This window comes from Euprymna scolopes, chromosome 8 (genome assembly GCF_053919585.1).
Source record: "Euprymna scolopes isolate OS-2025 chromosome 8, ASM5391958v1, whole genome shotgun sequence".
Lineage (NCBI taxonomy): Eukaryota > Metazoa > Mollusca > Cephalopoda > Sepiida > Sepiolidae > Euprymna > Euprymna scolopes.
In genome coordinates, this window is record NC_136489.1 from 14,473,994 (window position 1) to 14,491,849 (window position 17,856).

A 17,856-nucleotide genomic window follows, 5' to 3' on the forward strand; every position below is an offset into this window, starting at 1 on the left:
ACAAGAAAGGAACATCCTGTCCAATCGTAGACTTTGCTGTCCCAGCTGACGATAGAGTGAGTATGAAAGAAAAAGAGAAACGAAGCAAATACATAGAGCTAGCCAGAGAGTTAAAAGGGATTTGGATGATGAAGAAAATTAAAATAGTACCGATAATAGTAGGAACACTAGGAACAATTCCGAAAAACTTCGAAAAATGAATGTCAAAAATTGGAATCTGAGGAATAACTGCAAAAGTAAAACGACTAACGATAATGAAAACGACGGAAATATTACGGAAAACCCTTCAATGCGGAGAATAATACAAGAAGACAATATAACGAATAAGCGTTGCAGGGAATGAAGAACACCGAAGCCTCATATCTACAAGTTCTACACCCCCTCCCATTGTTTCATCACCGCTTCCCCCAATAAAAAAGTGATACCAAGGAGCCGAGAAGGGTCAAAAGGCCAAGGAGAGAGCGCTAGTCAGACCTCGGCTGGACAAGCGCAAAGAGAACTGGGACCTTGGGGAGACAGAGTGCCACTCGAATTCCAGTATAAACCAACAGCCACTGCCAGCGAGAAATCAGTGGCAAGAGGCTGTTGCGATGATGCAAATTCATTTGAAAATGCTATCGAAGGAGGTGGAGAGAGCTGGACGTCTGGGGAGACTTGTTGTCACTCAGCTTCCAGAGAACACCACATGTTTCCAAGAATATCGTGTGTTGACTTGTGTGAAAGCTCCATGTGAGCCAATAATAATAGCACAAGATAACACGATTAGAAGAACCAACCATATCAAAGCAAGAATCGACAAGACACAAGAAAACAGTAAATGCAGACTCAGAGACGAAAAAATAAACCACATAAATTAATGTAAAAAGTTAAACAAAAACAGAATATAAAAATAGACACGATTAAGTGGGGAAGGCAGTACATTAGCAATTATGCAAACAATTGCATCTTGAGCACACATACAAATAATACAAGCACAAACCAGCAGCAGTACCTGAAAATAATAGTCACAAGATCATATGGGACACAGATATTCGAACGGATTAAACCATCCAAGCAAGAATACCGGATATCATAATAGTTAACAAGAAAAAAAAGTCCTGTCAGATTGTAATTTTACCGTTCCAGCAGTCTACAGAGTGAAAATCAAGGAAAATGAGAATCGGAACAAATACACAGAACTGGTCAGAGACCTAAAAAGGATCTGGAAAATGAAGAAAGTAAAGATAACATCAATAATAATATGAGCGCTAGGAACGATATCGACAACCTTTGAAAAAGAATGGAAGAGATTGGAATCAGAGGGAGGGCCGAGAAGATACAACGAATTCCAATAATAAAATGGCAGAAATATTAAGGAAAACCTTTGAAAACTACACACAAACTGGAGAGAGAAACGGATGCAGATGCAAAACACAAAAAAACATCGCATGGAATCTTGAAAACCGATACCGTCGAACTGCAAGATACGCTCCCCCCTTTTTTTAGCAATATCATGAAAAGGTACTACATTTAATTATGAGAGTCAAGGAGAATGGAACGACCGAGAAGAAAAATCCCTAGTTAGGCGTTCGCTGGCTGAGTGCAAAGATGACTGGGACCTTCAGGAGTGTAAATGCCACTCAAATAACAGTGAAGAAGGCAATTGGTCGCCGCCAACGAGAAATCACCGAGAAGCGGCTATTGTGATAAAGAAAATTTAACAAATACCTTAACGAATCTTGCTTTCCTGGCTGCTGGAAAACTGCTTTTGTGGTCCCAGTTTACAAAAACTCTGGCGAAAAAACTAATCCATTAAATTATTACCCAATTACCCTCCTCCCTCGTCGCCAAAATATTTGAGTCCTTAATTAATCAAGCTCTAGTCTACCACCTTACAGTTGCTAAACTTCTGTAAGAGCACCTATATGGATTTAGGCAAGCCTATTCTATTGCAGATATTCTAACTGTAATCTCTGAACGTTTATACCAAGCATTGGATAAGGCCGGGTAGGTGAGGGCAGTTGTCCTAGATATATCTTAGGCTTTTTACAGGGTATGGCAATGGTCTCCTCATGAAAATAAAACCCTATTAGAGAAGAATCCAAGTTGTCCTCAATGGCCCTACGTCTAAATATGTGATATAAATGCGGGTGTACCTCAGGGATCGATCCTTGGACCTTTGTTGTTTCTGATATTCACAAATTACTTGCCTGATGAAATTGTCTCTGAGATGGGTATATTTGCCGGCGACACCACGCTCTGTAACAGGCACGTAGGTAAAACTAATGAGCACATATCTAAGGTAATGACGGAAACCCTAAAGGAAGACATTCAGTATGTAGTGGAATGGGGCCAAAAATGGATGGTTCAACGCTGCCAAGACAAAGCTCGTTTCATTTAATAATTACATGAAACCTTACCAACCACCAATAGTTATGGCTAAAGATGCATTACCTGAAAATACTTCGTTTAAGTTCCTTGGCTGAACGTTTACAGGAAACATGAGTTGGAATAGATACATCGAGATCATGGCCAGGGCTGCTGCGAGGAAGGTGGGCTCTCTCTACCGTGCTAGAAAGTTACTTACGCCTGAAAGTATCCTGCACCTCTACAAAGCAACCATTCACCAATGTATGGAGTACTGCTGTAACATTTAGGCTGGTGCATCTGCTACTAGTCTCTCGCTCTTGAACAGGGTCTAAAAGAGAGTCGCCGACCTGATAGGTTCTGAACTGTCATCTAAGCTTCAGCCTCTGTCCCATCGACGAAATATTGCATCCATCTACCTGTTTTACAATTATTTCAATGGTGGAGGCTCTGACAAACTACAAGCCATTATCCCCCCTCGGCAAAAATACCCCCGACAAACACGACAAGCTGCAAATCCCACCCATACCAAGCAGAGATCTCTAGGTGTAGGAAGGCCTTCTACTCCAATACTTTCTTCTTCAGAACTGATAGACTTTGGAATTCTCTTCCGTCTGCCTGCTTTCCCAACTGTATTGATATGCAGAATTTCAAGTGCAAGGCGAACATACATCTTGCTGCGTAGCTCTCTACATAATACCCCTGCAACTTGGGTCCCTGATAGTAGCCCTCACATCAAAGTGGCAATGTGCCTTGTTTGAGGTGAAATTGTAATAAATAAATAAATAAATAAAAATTCTTAGGCAAAGGTTGAAAGAAGTGGAGAGTATTCTAAGTTATTCTCAAAGAGCAATCTTTATTGATAACTTGCATGACTACTCCAAATATGTAAATAATAATAATAATAATAATAATGATAATGATAATAATAATAATAATAATGATAATAATAATGATAATAATAATAATAATAATGATAATGATAATAATAATAATAATAATGATAATAATAATGATAATAATAATGATAATGATAATAATAATGATAATAATAATGATAATAATAATAATAATGATAATGATAATAATAATAATAATGATAATAATAATAATAATGATAATAATATTATAATAATAATAATAATAATGATAATAATAATAATAATATGGATAATAATAATAATAATAATAATGATAATAATGATAATAATAATAATAATGATAATAATAATAATAATAATGATAATAATGATAATAATAATAATAATAATGATAATAATAATAATAATAATGATAATAATAATAATAATAATAATGATAATATAAATAATAATGATAATAATAATAATAATAATGATAATAATAATAATAATAATAATAATATTGATAATAATAATAATAATGATAATAATGATAATAATATTAATAATAATAATGATAATAATAATAATAATACTAATGATAATAATGATAATAATAATAATAATGATAATAATAGTGATAATAATAATAATAATGATAATAATAATGATAATAATAATAATAATGATAATAATAATAATAATAATAATAATGATAATAATAATGATAATGATAATAATAATAATAATGATAATAATAATGATAATAATAATAAAAATGATAATGATAATAATAATAATGATAATGATAATAATAATATTAATAATGATAATAATAAAGATAATGATAATAATAAAATTAATAATGATAATAATAATAATAATAATCATAATGCTAATAATAATGATAATTATAATAATAATAATAATAATGATAATAATAATGATAATAATAATAATAATAATGATAATAATAATAATAATGATAATAATAATGATAATAATAATAATAATGATAATAATAAAAATAATAATAATAATAATAATGATAATAATATTAATAATAATGATAATAATAATGATAATGATAATAATAATAATAATAATGATAATAATAATGATAATAATAATAATAATAATAATAATAATAATAATAATAATAATAATAATAATTTCCCCCACTCTGTTCCGTCTGCCTGCTTCCCTCCGGACTACAATTTGGATGTCTTCAAGTCCAATGTAAACAAATGCCTAATGAACCGCCCCCTTAAGTAAACACTTCAGCAAATCTCCTCACTAACTTTATATACTTGCAATAACCCTTATCCCTGAGTGACTTCCGGGCCTTGATAAGTGGTGATCACTGTGTTAAAAAAAAAATAAAAAAATAAAATAATAATAATGATAATAATAATGATAATAATAATAATAATAATAATAATAATAATGATAATAATAATAATAATAATAATAATAATAATAATAACAACAATAAAAATAATAGGAAAAATATTAATTATCTTTTATGACATGAATTATGGCGTAGATGATTAAAATGTTTATTGCTGTTTTTAGTTAGTTTAAATGTTGTGTAGCGGGTCGGGTATTTATATTGCGAGACACATTAACGGGACATGTATAACGGGACATCCATGGGATTAACGAGATCTACACACCTCACAAATTCCAAAGATCTCCATGATTAGACAGTAAGGTTTGGAGTTTCCTACATGTTCTCTTGAGCTTCGCTCAGTCTATGTTGGCTGCTTCAAAATGTTCAGCGCCCCTGTATATAAGCGCGCTTTATTGCTTGCGATCATACGACTCCCAACTGTAAACAGGAATATGAAAGCTAACCAGATTCTCCTTTATGCTATCACGAAAAAGTTTCTTTGACTTGTCCTGGTGTCTTTTGCCAAGAAGGAACTCACTTAAAACAACTGTTTTGAGAGTCGATAGTCATCAAGCCGGACAAGATGACCCGCCTAACGCATTTGGTTCTTAATAATAATTATAGCAATACTGGTTGTTTTGGCTTTATTTAATACATATGTATCAGGGACCAGACTGTCCCACTTTACACCTGGCCCTGCCAGTGGGGCATTAGAATACGCCGACTGCCCCCCTGCAGAGGTTAAAAGTCCCTCAATGGGGGTCCTGGATATGACCTTAAACTATATCCAGTGGGCTTTTGGGAGTGTGGAGCCACCCTTTAATTACCATTGCGCCCAGGTCCACTCTGACCCGGAGTGGTAGTACCTGTTAGGGTCCCATCTATGTGTTAAATAGAAACCGACGTGAAAACAACAAATATATTCTATTAAAAAAAATGTTCTTAAATCTTTGGATTCGGCATTAAATAACCCGAAAAGGGTTGATATGCCGTAAAACAAAAACAACCAACCAACCCACCTTCAACCAAGAGTGTGTCTAAGGCAGTGCTGATGAAACCTCTCGAGATGTTCTACATGTGATTGGTACAAGGCCCATGTTTCAGAGGCAGAGAGTAAGGATGGCAGTACACGTGTTTTAGTTGTCAGAGTTAGATCACCATCAGACCAGACTCTATCATGTAACCCTCCAAATGCGTCTGATGCCTTGCTGATTCTCTGTTTTTCCGCATCGAGTGCTATCGTCATACATATATACGTACCCACATATGTATATGCACGGATATTTCTATATGTATATACACATATGTATATGTACAAATACTTCTATATGTGTACATATATATATATATAATATATATATATATATTATATATATATATATATATATTATATATATATATATATACATAATCTTGCAAGATGTTCATCTTAAAACAATAATACAAAAATAATTTAAAATATTTTTACAGATTCGTTGGAAAATTACTTTTTTGTAAGTCATTTAATTTCTTGTAATCGGTGAATCAGCTTGTCTTCTTGAATTCACAATATTCCTAATGTTTAATCAGTGATCATCAATTGTTTACCAGAAAACACGTGTTCTGTTTTCATCGTTCGTTTGCCTTACGTTAGATATTTTGTGTTTTTTTATGTTTTGATTACCCCCCCCCCGCTTAATTAAAACGTTGTTTTCTTTTCTTACTTCTCTTATAACAATGCTTACATCGTCAACGTCGTCGGCGTCGTAACGCTCGACGACTTTACAACATCTTTCACTAACTCATTCTGGCTGGCCGATTTTATTTTTAATCTTCGCCTCAGGGCTTCGGGTTCGATCTTATCCCCCTTCCCCCGGTTTCTTTTTTATTTAACACCACCCACACCTACAAACAGCCGGGCAACGCCGGGTACCCCTGCTAGTTTAAAACTTAAAGAAAAAATACATTAAACCATGGCTCCCAAGCATTGGTGATCAAACATCACCTTTCTTAATCACAGTAACAAAATATATTACCGATATTGAATCTAGTTTTTTCTTCTGATTAAACAATACACGCACATGCATATGAGCCTATGTCTCTTTCTTTTTCTCCATATATATATATATATATATATATATATATATATATATATCAAACAAATGAAAAAATCAATTTTTGAAAAGTGTCGTATTATCAAGTATCAGCCATCAAAAAGAACTTCTATATATTTAATAAAGGCTAAACTGATGTAACCACACACACACACGCACACACACACATACATATATATATGTGTATGTGTGTGTGTGCGCGTGTGTGTGTATAAGAACAAACACATGTACATATTATACATATATATATATGTATATATATATATATATATATATATATATATATATATATGCATATAAAAGTTGGAAGTAAAAGGAATCGACCCATTCGTTGAGAGAAGGGGTGCTGTGTCATTATTTCTGTTCAGTGAAATATAACTTGCCCTAGTGCGAACGAAAACGAGGGTGTCTCTGACTTAAAACGATTATGTTTCTAATTGCGCAGAATCTTAGGGGAAAAACAGCGGTCTCCCATATTGCCGCCAGTTCATCTCCGCTCAACTTTGAATACTGGAGTCCGTTAAAGACGAAAGCTAATGAGGCAAAAAGCGAAGCGAAATAAAAGCGAGAAATAGACGAACGCAAAAGATAGAGAGAAAAAAAAGAAAAAAACACTGCTGAAAATAAAATGGGAAAGAAATAACAAAAATACGACAAGACTAACAAGGAAAATATATATATATTTATATATAAAAACATAACAGAAACAAAGAATGAAAGTAAGCAAGGGGGTAAGTATTAAATAAAGCACATAAAGAGTTCATATTATATCACCTTCATGATAGGAGACGCCACTGTGAGGCGTGTATTAGGCGCAGAGCTGCATATTCCTTCTGGCCACTTACGATGATGATATCTTTGATTTTATATATTTCTTTTATTCAACTTCCGGCCTTTCATATGCGTACGTGTTTGTGTATGTATGTATGTATATATCGGCAGCATTCCTTCTTCCAGGTAGATTTCTTTAGATATTATGGATACTTTTTATCGACATATTTTTGTAAAGATCTAAACGCGATGAGGATGAAATGACGATTATACGAGCAAAAATGGTTGTATAAATATTATTTGTTACGAAGGATAACTCTACCTGTTATGGCGGACTATAATAGGATTATGGCCAGATCATATGATTAATGCCTCTGAACAACATCCTACGAGTAGACTACGATATATATATATATATATATATATATATATATATATATATATATATGTATATATATATATATATATATATATATATATATATATATATATATATATATAGTAATCTGCAGACAAATTGTCTTGCTGTGTCACCGTTCTTCAGTGTGGCTAAATTAGCAATTATCTCAAGCCAGGAGTGAAACTTGACCGCTTAGGAGATAATCGGCACTTCTAACCTTTTACGCGATTAGGCTGCTGCAAAGTTGGGTATATAGAACTACAATGATCAAAAATTTTCCAGACTCCAAAGCTTTATTTGTTTATACAAGAAGCGTTGCATTATACGCTAGTAGAAGTTAGTTTACTTAGAAATATGCTAAACCCAAGGCAGGAAGTATTTTTACGGAGTATTTATCGTTATCCACAGACACACTGGTTTGCACACAAGAGGACGGACACGACGTAGTGTGGGATTGAATGGTGATCAATAAATCCCAAAGTTTTATTATCATCGAAATTAGAGAAATCACCCATTTTTTTCATTAAATCGATTGGTTGCCTGCTCTACTTAGTTTACTGCAGTGTACCGGTAAGAAGCTACACATACCTCCCTGCACTAAAGCTGCAATGTAAAACATCTACTGTTGGTTTTATAAAATTATTTGGACATAATGGGTTCATTTAAAGTAAAATTTGCAAATGTCATGTGTTATTGTTCAATTGTGCTCTAAAAAGAAATGTTCTGTGCAACACGCCCCTCTAATATATCAAAGAACCAACTATTGCTTTGTTGAAATTCTGTTGACATACTCGCTTGAATGCAAATTAGTGTAAACAATGTGAAGTATTAGGATTCTATTTTACTGTAAACATTAATTTCGAATGGACCCTTGTCTTTTTAAAAAGAATCTACAGTTGATTTTATATGCTTAATTAAACTTGACAAATACACTTGTAATGTTAAGTTGTATAAAAGTGTTAAGATATTAGGATTTCAAGATTATTACCAAGGAATACGAGTGAAACTCTTTGTCTAATTTACAAAACATAATTGCAAAATTGTTTAAATTACAATCAAGATGTTTATTTAGAATAATAAATAAAAGAAAACTAACAGGATGAGTTTATAAAATCGGGTTAAATTCAAGAAATCTTTAAGACATGCCGTAGAAAAGAAAAATATGAATGGGCAACTGGCAGTTTCGAAAAAAAAGATGCGAGATCAAATAAGAGAAAACCGCTATTAAGACTGAAAGTTTAACATTTTGGTGATTAATAATTTAAATATAAATGATGCTAATATCAGAATCGTCAGTGAGGATATCCAAATGGAATTTGGCATGGAAAAATGCGCACAACTTGTTATAAGAAAGGGAAAACTGGAGACGACAGAAGGCATGGAACTGCCCAACTAAACGGGGATGAGGGCACTAGAGGAACAATACGCTTATAAATCCATAGAAGTTCTGGAAGCAGACGTCATCAGAGCAACAGAAATGAAAGAGAGATTTGGAAGGGAATTGCTCAGGAGAAGTAGAAAACTTTTGAAAACTAAATTATATAGCAGAAACCTAATAAAAGGTATAAATACATAGGCAGTATCACTAGTAAGACACTCTGGACCGTTTATGGGGTGGACTAAAGGAGAACTGAGACTGCTCAGAAGAAGACACGGAAACTCTTGACCATGCATAACGCACTACACCTGAAGGAAGATGTTTACCTCCTCTATATGAAAAGGAAAGACTGCGGGATGGGACTGGTTTGTATAGAAGACCGTTAATGACACAAAAAAGAAGTAGAAAAATACATAATACAAACCACTGAAAATATAATTATGGCGGCGAGAGACACGAGAAAATAACAAAACAGAAAACTGAGAGAAAAATAATAAAACAAGAAGAGAAAAATGGGAAGAGAAACAATTACACGGAAGATTTAAAAGACGAGTATAATGAGAACACCTGGAAATGGATGCAAAAAGGACACGTAAACCGAGAAACTGAATTCCTAATAATGGCAGCACAAGATAACTCGATAAAAACCAACCACATCAAAACAAAGATTCATAAAATACAAGAAAACAGTAAATGCAGACTCTGTGGAAAATGAGACGAAACAATAAATCATATAGTCAGTGTCTGTAGCAAACTAACCCAAAACGAATACAAGAACAGACCCAACCAAGTAGGAAGGGCAGTATACTCGTAATTGTGCAAAAACTGCACCTTGAACGCACGAACAAATGGTGTAAGCATAAGCCCCCAAGAGTAATTGAAAACTAGAATCTCAAAATCCTATGGGACATGGACATGTGAATGGATAAACACATCCAAGAAGAAGACCAGGTATCATAATAATCAACAGGAAAGATAAGTCCTGCCAAATCGCAGACTTTGCTGTTCCAGCTGGCCACAGGATAAATATCAAAGAAAAGGAGAAACATAGTAAATGCACTGAGCTGAACAGAGAGATGAAAGGGATATGGATGAAAAAAAAATAAAATAGTACCTATAATAGTAGGAGCACTAGGGACAATTCCGAAAAACTTTGAAAAAGGAATTGGATATATTGGAATCAGAGGAATGAATGGAAAGATACAACGAATAACAATAATGAAAACAGCTGAAATATTAAGGAAAACCCTGGAATGCGGAGACTAATACACATAAGCTACATGCAAGGCCCCACGAGGTACTGCAGACAGAAAATATGACGAAGCGTTACATAAAACCAAGAACATTGAAGATGCATATCCATAAGGCCTCTATCCCGCCCCCTCCACTCCAATTACCCAATCACCCCCGCCTCCCCAAAAAATGAGCCGAGAAGAGTCAAGGAGAATGGAAAGACAGAGAAAAGAGTTCCACTGGAGAATTGTGAAGAGAACTGGGACCTTAGGGAGGCATATTGACACTCAAATTCCAGTGGAGACCAATGTCAGCTGCTAGCGAGAAATCAATGGTAAGCGGCTGTTGCGATATTGCAAATTGATTTGCAAATGATGTCAGGAGGTTGAGAGTAATGGAAAACTGGAGAGAATTGTTGTCACCTATCTTTCAGCAAACACCACAGGTTGTTTTCAAGGAGAGATCCTTTATGACCTGTGCGGAAGCTCATTGTGAGCCAATAATAATATACATATGCATATACATACATAAATGCACACACATAATAGCGATAAGCATAAAACAAATAAAAAAAAAGCCAAGAAAAGGCAGGGTCATTAAAGGGTTAATGGAATAGAAAAGGGTATTTATTAAATAGAGGGGTGTAAGATGTATAAATGATAAGAAAGCTAAAATAAATGAATGCAAGAGAGAGAAGGGGAGAATAGTAAATATAGTGAGAAACAAACGCAAACTAGACAGAAAAGAAATAGAGACAGCCAAAATGGAGTAAGATGGACGAGATGAAAACGAACAAACATGATGGCTCATAATATACAGAACATGGGTCGTGGGAGTTAACGAAGGTGAAATTTAAAATGAGAAAGAACATGCTATTTTCTATTCGTATAGTAATGCAGCATACGAATGAGTAATACGATATATATATATATATATATATATATATATATATATATATATATATATATATATATACATATGTACTAGTATGGGTGCCCGGCGTTGCTCGGGTGTTGGGAGGTGTATGCTGAGCAAAAACAAAAAAAAAAAAAAAAAAGAAAAGGTCAATTTTTTAAAATTTGACCCCTATTATGCCCCTTTTACATTTATTGTTTTGGACTCAAATCAAATTACTAAGTTAGATCCATGTCCAAGAAACCTATATCTAAAATTTCAAGTGTTTAGACCCAAAATTGTCGTATGAGTTTGGTAGAGTTCTCAAAGTTAAAATGGTTTAACTTTGAACCCTGTATATCAAATTTCGAGTTATTGTGTAGGGAAATGTACACAGACAGACACACAGGCAGATACACATATACGTTCAGTTATATATATATATATATATATATATATATATATATATATATATATATATATATATATATATACATATAAATATATGACTTCTTCATTTAATCACATGAATTAATACGCGAACGTATTATTTTATGTGTAAACTTTAAGTATTTACTTTAACAGTGCTCAATACATAGGTAGAGCAAGGTAGTAAGTTATAAAAATATATATGGCAATTAAGCTACACACAATATTCCGCGTTTTAAGCCTGAGGAATCCTAGCGTGCATGGAACGCAGAATATTCTGTGCAGCTTAATTGTCATATATATATTTATAACTTTATCACTCTCTCTCCCTCTCTCTCTCCCTCTCTCTCTCTCTCTCTCTATATATATATATATATATATATATATATTAGGTTCCGATAAAAATGGCCGAAAAATCAAGTTGTTGTTGTTTTTTAAAACGAAATTAAATTTATTAAAATCCATTATTTCTGAGTAAGTTTTTTTTCCAGAAAGATAACACCCTGAATTTTATTATATAGAAAGCAGAATAATGTAAAACTTTTTCTACTGTTTTTAACTAAATTTGAAATGTTAAATTTTCCCAAAAGTTAACAATTGGCGTTTTTTGTTTTGCACAAAACATGTATATGAATAGTTAAAAAAAAAGGTTTGGGAAAGAATTAATTTTCTATTTCTTGTGTAACTAAGATTCAGGGTGATTTTCTATGAGAATATGCAAACATACCATAATATAAGTACCTGGATTTCAAATAATTTCACTTATTCATATAGGCAACCAGTTACTTCGAGTCGATTTGATGGCTGTTTACATTTGTACTTGATAAAAAGCAAACTACGGAAGACCAAAAAGCCAAAAAAAAACTTGTTTTCAGTGACGAAAATTTCAATGTATTCTTAACACTGAGGCTGGCCAGTACCAGATGGGTGACCATTTGTAGGAGTTCGGTTTTTAATGTGTATGTGTGTGGGGGCCAAGCTCTCCAAAATGGGGAGCGGGGCAATCTAAAGCAGAATAAAAAAAATATTTCAGCGCGTTTGGTCCACCGTAGTCGAAAGGCGGCAAACGTTTCCAAACTTGATCGAAAAAATAATGATATTTTTAACACAAAGGTCACAATATTTATCTTTTTTTTGTGTCGATTCTTCAAAGCATGCCCTGGTAAATGGTCATGCATTATTCGGCTCGCTAAAAAGAAATTGTTAATTTATTTGTCATAGATTTTAAAATGGCTTTTTTCGTATAAATATTAATTTTTTTTTGTTTTGCTTAACTTAAATTAATTATTTACTTAACATAGTCACTTAATTTCACACTTCAAAACTCAAAAGCGGGATAATTAAACACAATCGAAGTTCTGATATTCAGACATCAAAATAAGGTTTGCAAACAAGTTTTTTATCTATAATCCCGTCCCTTACAACAACATAATATGTTTTGTTCAGTTTCAGATGATTATTTTAAGATATTTGGAACTCCCTCAAAACAAGTGGGGGTTTGTAAGCAATATATATATATATATATATATATATATATATATATATATATATATATATATATATATATACATATCGTTTATGAAAAATAAGTACACTGTTATAAAGTCCATTCTTCTATATCATCGCTGAAAATTTCGTATTGATTGGATAATTAGCTGATTTTTGGTAAATTTTTAAAAAGACGGTCCGTCAAAAATTACTTACCTGCCCCCCCCCGTTTTGGCGGTGCCTATGTATATATATATATATATATATATATATATATATATATATGTATATATATATATATATGTATATATATGTATATATGTATATGCGTATATATCTGCAGAAGGGGTTAATCATAGGAATAAACATTCATACATATGATTCCCTACATATTTTATAGAAAATTTGTGATATTAAGAGTATTTTATAATAGTAAGTGAATTAAAGAGGACGTATAGATAAAGAGAGGGTGCTAATGCACATGAAGGTTACAGATGGAAATGAGCAGGTGTATAAAGACGTAAAGAGGATAATATAAGGGGGAAAAAGAGGGTAAAATGTAATATTATTTGCATACAGGTGAATATGGAGATAACTTACAGTAGATGATAGGAAGTAGTAAATATTTAAATTTTCTCTGATGCCATTAAAAAGTTATATATTCATATATTAAATAGCCCATAGCCGTATTTTTATTTTTGGAATAATCTCTTATTAGAGATCTCTCTGCAACTTTTCGAGCCACCGGTTTAGGATTAGCATGATTTGAAGATGGTCCAATTTAAAGAGAAAGGTGTATTCTTATAGTTAAAAATTTTAACAAGTTTAGCGAAAGATGTAGGGATGTAACGTTTGATAGACCTTTTTATACTAATTACTTCGCTATTCTGCGGGATGTAAAAATATGCATAAATTGAATTAAGCCTAAAAGAAATGTTAGTCACATCATCCAATGATAAACCATAAATAATGAATAATTAATTAATGAAATTTGTTTTTCTAAAGTATATGTAAATTATTTTGATTTTTCGGACAATTACTCTTATCGTGGGTATGATCAGTACAATGTTTCAGTCGATGAGTTCTTCGGCCATCGTCAGGTGTAAACTCCTTGACTTTTCCCAACTAAAGAAAAGGGGGGTTAGCTCCGTATTGTAAAATAGTCGGACCTTGGGTTTGAGGGTGTGTCCGTAAATTATATAAAAAGTTCAATTTTCAGAGGACACTGGGGTACTTTTAAGATTTTCCTATGATCACATTTTTAACTTAATTCTTCAATTGATTGTCAATATTAGTGAAAAAATGTTTACAAAACAGTAAATATACATCTTTTTCATCTTTTTCAAGAAAGCACAGTGCAAGGGGGGCAACTCTAAGAAAAAATGCTTTGAGGGATTATATGCCTTGAGTTGGACATATGTTTTTGGAAAGGTTAAAAAAAGAGAAAGACACCTTTTTATTTATGTTTTTTTCTCCTATTTTTATCAAGTAAAATTGTAATCAATTGATTCCAAACGTGGTTATATTTAATAATTTGACGGCTTAAGAACTCGGTACCTTCTACCCTATATGCTGTTTTCTTGGGTTATCTAATAATTTACCAATTAGAGCACGATTCTCCACTGTCATCTCATTCACTACATTTAAGTGGACGAGTCTCTTTCCTTACTGTGCTAATGTCAACTGAATCCGCCTCGTAAACGTTCAACACGCACTGGTGAATGCTGATCAGTTCAATTTTTCAACAGAAAGTTGGCTAGTCAAAATCAAAGTTTATATGTCATTTTATACGTTATTAAAAGAATCTTCTGTAGCGCTGAGGACATTGACTTAAGTAAAATGAAACGTTGAACTATTGTACTCTACTAAGATAATTTTATATAAGAATACAAAATAAAATATTTTTATTTATTTGTTTCCATTCATTACGAAATTGTCGGTAATCCTCTTGTGATATTCAGAAAAGAAGATTAATACACCAAGCAAGCATTGCTTATTTTAAAATAGATAAAATTTCCCATGAATAAATATTCAGTCGCCCATCTAAATATGGCCACAGCGAATAATAAAAAAAATCCCACACGGGTTTCCGCGTTTAGCGCCACCCGCCTCTTCAAACGGTACATGACTGCACTAAGAGATTGTCTCCGTTGCACGGTCGAGTGGAGGTCGCAACGCCGAAGAATCTGCCGTTATCTGAGGAAACCGTAGACGTGTCTATTCTAGAGCGAGATGAGGGTGGGGGAGGCTAGCGGGGAGCTCAAACGATCCTACAGTTAATCTTTTTTAGAAAAAGAAGTCGCCAGATGAAGGGACAGCCCGCGGGCAACTAGAGCCGAGCGTCGTTTGTTGCTGAAAGCTTACCGGCTCGAAATCCAATTCTCCTTGCACCTACGCGTCAAACTGAGCGTATTTTCTTGATTCACGTTAACGCTACTGATCTGCTTAGAGGAGTTAGACTTTGGTGTGGCTTCAAACCCACCGATAGGGCGAGTGGATCAGAATAAAAAAAAAGAAAACGATCATATTAGCTCATGCCCACTATTAATAATTGTTTTGTTTTTAACAACACTCTGTCAATTTATATTATATTTTTTTCGTTTATAATGCATTTTGTGTGGCTTACTTTTTTTAGCCATTTATGTTTCCATGTATATATATATATATATATATATATATATATATATATATATATATATATATATATATAACTAGGCCCGCCTGCTTAGTAACCCATTTGGGAATTCTAGGCGCTGTATGTGCTCTGCTTTTATCTCGACATTTGTTTCTAGTTATCTGGTACACTTAACTTGCCACTAGTATTTAACACTGTCGACTCAGTAGACGTGTGGTCAGAGATTGCGCACCTCCTGCCAATAAGAATTTCGCGCACAGGCACTCCTTCGTGGGTAACCATAGTCTGTCAAAGACTGAGGGAGCCCTTTCGCTATATACACTAACCAGACGCGAGAAGTTGCCCGGTCGTACAATACGCGTAAATATGATATTTTAATTCATAAAGATTGCATATAAGTTATTATAGAATCAATCCTTTATTCACTTATTGAGTATTATATATTACGAGGAATAATTTTCCCGGTGGATTAATTCGCAAAAAAATACAAACAATAATAATTACAATGTTGTTCATCAAATTATGTAGTTATTTACAATGTCACGTCAGCTGAGATTTAGGCTTGAACGTAAAAATAGTTTTCTTCACTATATAAAAAAAACAATTTTCACATGGGGATAATTTTACGTTACACTGGTCAAGGTTACAGCAGTGTAACGTAAAATATTCCCCTGTAATTTTTGTCGTCTATAAGAAAAGAAAGACATTTTTATGATTGGATTTTTTAGAATCACAATGCATATTGGATGAATTTCTGCACAAAACATGTCCAAAGACAATGCCAGAAGCATACGTAACTTCTGCAAAAGAGAAGCTTTCGGAATCTATAAGATAGGGACTCACACACACACACATAAAGGGATCTTTATATAATAGTAAAGATAAACATATATGCGTGTGTATTTTATATATATGTCGATTTTTTGTTTGTTTGTTACTATGAAGTGTTTAGTACTGCAGATGACCAATATAACGTAAAATAATACACTGATTCTTTTATATTAGTAAAGACAGAAGTATTCCAAAAACAATGCAATAAGTTTTCTATTAACGTAATGTGTTTTTGTTGCCTGTAATAAAACAGGTTTAAAAAAGTATTTATACGTCTTGTCCTGTATGAATGAGCTATTTAATGGGACTTTGTGTTTTCAAATATTTATATTCAAATTACGGGATTATATCTATACTCCTATATTCTTTTGAGTATACGTATTCATATTGATAAAGAAATGTTTCTATTGTCATATATGAGTCGTGGAATTGCATTCATCTGCAAAAGATCTAGCTAATTTGCATATTCTCTTATGCATTCATTTGAATGATTTCACTATTAGTTTTTTTCGGTTTTCTCATGGGATGATCATCTTTAGTTAATTATCACTGTTATATTGTGGGGTACTAAAAATGGGTACACCACTATGTGTTCTTTGTACGAAGAGTTTTTCCTGATCTGTATACGTGTCACTAAATGTCTGTCGTTGCTTCTTCACTATTTGAAACATAGAATTATATTGTTGCTGTCTATTTATGACATATTCATATCTAATAGATCATATACGGGGGGTGTTGATACATGTATTTTTGACATAGCTTAATGCGTCGTTGATCTTGTCCACCTTTTTGAACGAATATTCATTCACTTCCAAGAACGCTGGTTGGTTTTATATAGTTGTTATTCACTTTCCATGTGTTGATCGCAGAAGAATAGAAAGGGAATATCTTTGTTTGCGTGGTTAATTCTAGGTCTCTATTTTCACACACGTCAGCTCCCTCCCTAGTAAAGGAGGGCGACCTGTTAAACCGTCTGCCCAGCTCAAAGTCCAAATTCCAACTCTCTATAGTCCCCAGATAACCTGATCCACGTAGCATACACGTAGATCCGATCAGATATTTCCAGTAAACTTGTCTATGATCAAGCTTCGTTATATTGTGAAAG